The sequence below is a fragment of the Cotesia typhae genome, unplaced genomic scaffold, assembly GCF_013202065.1.
Source record: "Cotesia typhae breed Kobodo isofemale line unplaced genomic scaffold, CoteBio_Ctyphae contig_4, whole genome shotgun sequence".
NCBI lineage: Eukaryota > Metazoa > Arthropoda > Insecta > Hymenoptera > Braconidae > Cotesia > Cotesia typhae.
In genome coordinates, this window is record NW_027423748.1 from 4,143,982 (window position 1) to 4,150,446 (window position 6,465).

Here is a 6,465-nt window from a genome sequence, read left to right on the forward strand (position 1 = left end):
CTTGTTTGTATCTTCAAATAAACTTTACGTAGGTTGATATATTTATAAAATTCTCTAATGTTTACTATTTTTAACGTTATAAATTTGACAGAAAAAAATATTATTTTTAAAATTATTTTATATCACTCGAACATTTTAATTATGTAAACTCAAAAATTTGTTAAAATATTTTTAATTATTTTTAAAACTTAAAATTTTTTTCTTATAGATTATTTAAATGTATTATGATCATTAATTATTATTTCACTCCGAAAAATAATATTATCAGAAAAAATTGTGATTCTAAAATACAGAATTTGTCAAACTATTATAAAAAAATAAAGTATTTAATCTTCAAACAATATACAGATTTAAATTGAGATAAAACTGTTTACTCCAAAATGAAGAATTCTAAAAATTAAAACTGAGTTTTAATCAAATTTTTCTTTTTCTTTAAATTTCTGTCATATATTTAAATTACAAATTTTAATTTCACGTCAATATTAAACAGCTATATGTCAATATATGAATAAAATATTAAAATACATATTCATAATTGTAATTTATTTGGTGTTGGTTGAGGTATAAAATTTGTAAAAAGATTAAAAGCTTAAACTAATTGCCACTGAAGATAATGAGTAAATTTATGGGTTTATTTGTTGACAATGTTTTTTTAAAGTGGTAGAATATCGGATAATTAAAACTATTTAGGTATTGTTGAATTATTTATTAAATCTGAAAAAATTTCTCAATTTCAATTAGTTAAAAAAATTTCAATTAGTTATGTATGATTTAACAATGGACGATCAATATAAGTACATACGTATAAATACAAACGTAGATGCATAAGCATTAGCTTTATCCGTCGAAACATTGCGGGAGTACGCATCCGCCTACGCTAAGAGGATTCCTCGCGGGTCCATCACCTCTACATGTTCCATTTAAATGCGACTCCTACGTATTTATATGCGTATACGTATATATAAATATTAAGTTGGAAAATTTCGTTTATAACAGATCCTCATAATTATTTTTATTTTATTAATTGTCATTTTGCCAAATTATTTCTACTCTTATTATTATTATTATTATTATTATTATTATTATTATTATTATTATTATTATTATTATTATTATTATTATTATTATTATTATTTGTTATTAATTGCTCAGGGGGGTTTTCCCCGGAGTCCGATTCTCCGAGGGCCCAGCCTGAGCGCCATCCATTACTGCTGCACCACTCCACACAACAAGGCGGTTAGTGAGTGCAGCAGGCCAAATTCATTTGCCTAAGTAGACGCAGGGATCCCAAAATGACAGCCTTTTGCATCCGCACTGCTAGAGACACGGCTGCTGAACTGCAAGCCGGTATCTTCGCAAGTGAAGACACAAAAGACTGTTTCATCCCTCCAAGGACGCCGACAACCAAAACGACGAGCTTGACACGGTAACCTGGGTAAAGTTTGCCAATTTCAAACAGGAGATCCTGATATATTTGTCTTTTGTGCTCTTCTTTGGCTGAGATGTTGTATTCAGCCGGGGCCGAGAACTCAATGACATAGATGTCACGAGTGGCCTTGTCGAAGAGCACAATATCAGGTTTGTTGTGATCTATCCGCCGGGTTGTTGCAAATGGCATGTTCCAATAAATTTTGCAACTGTCATTCTCAACAACCTGGGGAATATCTCCTGGCAAATAAGGCAGCACTGGTGTCACGTCAATACCGTAGCAATGACGAAGATAGTAGTACAGTACTCTCAGGGCAGCATTGTGACGCTGGATATATGCACCTCTCGCCAGCACTGGACATGCCGACAAAAGGTGCATAAGCGTCTCCGGATGTTGTCTACACCTCCTACAGGACGTGTCCGGAAGCTGCACCTGGAGCACCTTGCTACGGTACTCAAGAGTGTTAATGACACCATCTTGGCAGGCAAATATGAACCCTTCAGTCTCGGACATCAGGCCCGCTGACTTTAAGAAGGAAAACGTCAGCTGGATGGACAAGCCATGATCACGCACGTGTTTAAAGAACACGCTGTGCATGGACTTGTCCATCAGTTCGCCAAGGAGTAGTTTTTCCTCGGCGTTCCTGATGACGCTCTTAAATTCCTCCTTTCGGAGTTCCATAAGAGCGTTTATTTCTCCAAGACCAAGGGTTCTTGCCGCATATATTGCTGCCTTATACAAGAATGACCCCTTATGCGCATTTTCATGTTTATGTACAATTTGCATAAGAAAGTCATCCTCGTCTGCAGTGAAATTGACAACTTCGTGAGTTAAACCCAGGACCAAACGGTCGTGAAGCCGCTCCAAACTCTGCAAACCTCTCCCACCGATGGACCGGGAGAGGTATAATCTGGCGACTGATGAATTGGGGTGCATGCTCCGATTCATATTAATGATCTTACGGGTTTTGATGTCGAGATCTCGTAAATCCTTTCGGGTCCATTTCAGGACACCGAAAGAGTATAGTAAGACTGGGACAGCGAGCATGTTAGTAGCTGAGACTTTGTTTTTGCCGGAAAGTTCGGAGGACCAAATTTTCCGGAGTCTCCTAACATACTCGCTCTGGAGAGTTGTTCGGACTTCAGAGACCGCATGCATGCGGTGCTCTTCCATTCCTAGATATCTATACAACTCCCCGGTGTCTAATTGGCTTAAGACGCTCCCATCCACTAATTCGACATCATCACCAGTATCAGAGCACTTACCCCTCGCCAGATGTACGACCGCACACTTGTCCAACCCAAAAGACATTCCGACATCTCGTGTGTACTCTGCTACGATGTTGAGGGCTGCTTGTAGATGATCTTCATCAGCACTATATAGCTTCAGATCATCCATGTAAAGCAGATGGGTGATCGAATATTTTCGATCACCCGGAGGCCCCACAGAGTACCCACGAGTTTTACGGAGAGCAACAGATATAGGCAGCAGTGAAATGCAAAACAGCAGAGGGCTCAAGGAATCGCCTTGAAGACCCCTCGTTTGTACTCTACAACTCCGGTTACGTGCAATGCGTTTCCACTTCCAATGTGAAATCGCGTTCGCCAGAGCTGCATTGTACGCCGAATACATTCCACTATTTCGGGATTGACTCCCAGGCATTTGAGTAGATATAAAATTAACTCATGTGGAGTTGAGTCAAATGCCTTGCGATAGTCAATCCAAGCCATTGACAGGTTGCGTTGATAGTAGATCGCATCTTGTAAGACGCATCGATCCACTATCAGGTTCTCCTTGCAACCTGACAGGCCTCTTTACTGCCACGTTGTTCATATATCTGTTGCCATACAGGCTCTATCTGCTGCAAGATACGGTTATTTAAAATTTTTGTAAAAATTTTATAAACCGCATTCAAGCAGGTGATAGGCCTGAAATTCTTAGGGTCAGACAAGTCACCTTTTTAGGTATCAGTACGGTTCGCCCTTCACAAGCCAGTCCGGAATCGGATCGTCAGCTCTAATGTATGATGTAAATATGCGGGCCAGATGGAGGTGGGTAGAAGTAAACTTCTTCCACCAAAAGACATTAATGCCGTCTGGTCCCGGGGCAGCCCAATTTTTGCTGCCATTTAGAGCTGAACGAACTTCATCCACACTGACTGCAGGGCTCTCTTCATCAGCATTCTGTCGACGGTGTTCCCGACAGAATACTTTGAAGTCGTGCAGAGCTGGAGTGTTGGCGTTCACGTTTGGTTGATCTCCATACAACTCAGTCCAAAAGCTTCCACCCGCTCAGGTGTTGGATAATTCCCGGTAACATCGGTCTTTGGTGTCAGAAACCGTGAAGGGCTGGATCGAAACAACGAGTTGTCGACCAACCGCTTCAGCCTTTTCTCTAATGACTTTTTAGCAGCCACTAGAGCCCGCAATTTATTAAGAGACTCTTCTTTGATGACAAGAAGAGTACTCTTGTTCAGTGTGTGATGACGCCACCGAAGTTCAGCAACAATGCGTCGAATTCGGGGCGTGTATGCTTTTGAGTTGTTTCGAACTCAATCACACACTGAATGCGGGAGACATGTTTCCGGGACATGTCAATTTTCAAGCCAAGTTGTGAGATGCGCTGTTTCAACCTTGCCTCGATCGAGAGACATTGTCTCTCTCTCGGAAAAGCCGAAACTGCTGCACCATACACAACCTGGCTCACAGTGAGCAGGGTGGAATCCTCCAGGATGTTTGCACGGAGATCTTCGTTTACCGCGTCAAGCTGTTGTTGGGAGTAAGTTATCTTTTTAGATATACTTACTTGCCGTCCTACAAAGGGATTGTTGTTGTCCAAGGAGGAACGGCGTCGCTCTTGGTGTAGTTGCGCCGGAAAGGAAAGTCTATTAGACTGTCTTCTGTCCGGCACAAGCGATCTTCTATTTCGCCGAAGATGAGCGGCATAATTACGCAGGTGTTTGGGCGTAAAATGCGCTAGCTCCGGATGCATATCACTCCAAAGAGTGTGCATCCGGGCCATATAGCCGCTCACCCCCGGCTCGCTACGTTGGTAGCACACCAAGAGATCGACTCTCAGTTCCTCCGTCCACTTAAAGTAAGTCCTTAAGGCGCCAGGGTCGTCATCATTCATCGGGTCCGGCGTGCTCCTCCCACCTGATGAATGGTCCTCATCCGAAAAGGACCGGTTGTGGGGAGCACTTCTGAGTTGGTATCTTGTGGTAACTCAGTTATTTCCATGCAGTGGGTAGTTGGCCCACTGCACGGGCTACGTCGTTCGCCTACAGACCTGATGTTATGGTCTGCGTTTCCCGCGATGCGCCGCTTGGAGGCCACGTAGCAAGCATCGCTTATTATTATTATTATTATTATTATTATTATTATTATTATTATTATTATTATTATTATTATTATTATTATTATTACTACTGTTATTGTTATTATTAGACTTTATTGCTCATAAAAATAGATTATACTATCAAAGTTGGGGCAAATAAATTTAGTTTGTTTATTCAATTACAAAGTTCTAGCATTTTTTAATGTAAACATAGTCAATGGAAAATTTATATAAGCTTCAGAGTTTCGACAAAAATGAGATTTATGTACAAAAAGTTAAATCAGTTCTACGATATTGATAAAACAGCTTTCGTTTGGATGACGGATTTTTTGTTCTTCAAATTTATTTTTAACTATGTGTATTTAACTTTTGTCACTAAAAACAATATATTATGCTTCTCTTTTTATTTAGTGACATTTTTTAATTGATTATAAATGTCTATTGTAATGAGATAATTACTTAGGTCATTATTATTTTTAAATAAGTTAAATAGTGAAAAAAACAATAAAGTAACTCGAATTTTAGTGTGAAATTAAGTTTTATGTTGGTGCACTAATTCCTGACGGAAAATAGTTAAATTTTATTATCGTTCTCTTGAATTTAAGTTTCTGTCACACTAAAAATCCGCCAGTATATTTTATGTGAGAAACTCTAGATTAGTTTTCATTAGTCGCGTTAAATTAAGATTATGGATTTTAGAGGATCACCTGACTCTGGTGTTTTACCTCAGATGAAAAATACTGTCGGAAAAATGTCTTTTATTTGTCAAAACTATCTAGCAAAATTCAGTGCAGATCAATTCTACTCTAAAATATAACTGATTTAAATTCCAGAAAATAGTGATAAATGATTTTAAAAACTAAAAATAATTTATTTATTTATGTTCATCGTTTCTAGTTGAAGAATTTTATTGCAAAAAGCGAAGACATCTGAATAAATTAATTTTCTTTTAATTAAAAGCCATATAATTTATCAATTAAAATATGTTTAATTTCAATTACTGACATCGTTACGTTCTAATGTATTAAATGCTCCAATAATTTAAAAAAATTTTGCATTAATTGCTTGTTGGAAAAATTGATACAATTAAAAAATAAAATTTACTTGCTGGGGATTTACATATTTTTTCTCTCAATCGCATGTACACTCAGATAGTATCTTTTCTACATACATACATAAATTCTCGGGGTATCGTGATAGTTACAAGCAATAATTGTTCATGAAATTCAAGAAAAAGTAATAATCTAAATTGCTGTAGATAAACCATGTATTTTCTAATACTTAAAACATAAATCGTGCTCAAAGAAAACAAAGTAAAGTATTTATCAACAACTAATTGTCATAAGCTGTAAAAATTTATTTTCATTTTATTTATTAATAAAAATGATGTACCTACAACTGGCAGTGATGTGTGTAGATTTGAAAGTCGATAAACGGTAATAAATCGCGTTATCACGATAACCAATCAATATAGATTATATACGATGCCTTGTAGCTTGTTGTCGGTATAGCGCTAGGTCATAAGCCATCTTTTAACGTTCAATTAACCTGCGAGTTCAACGTTCGACAGTCACCCCGAAGGGCACTAATCATTAATATCATCAAACATCACCCGCTTTAAATCAATGTTTTAATCACATTTATTCTTTTATTTTTTTAATCGTTATTTCCTATTACCTATTACATTTATTGATTGTTTT

At 37.5% G+C, this 6,465-nt stretch overlaps 1 protein-coding gene across 1 annotated transcript in view; it reads left to right on the forward strand.

Annotated features, from left to right (window-relative positions):
* The window catches only part of Siz (Brefeldin-resistant Arf-GEF family protein schizo), a 117,211-nt gene that overhangs the window by 1,670 nt on the left and 109,076 nt on the right, over window positions 1-6,465 (forward strand). The gene's annotated exons all lie outside the window — the stretch shown is intronic.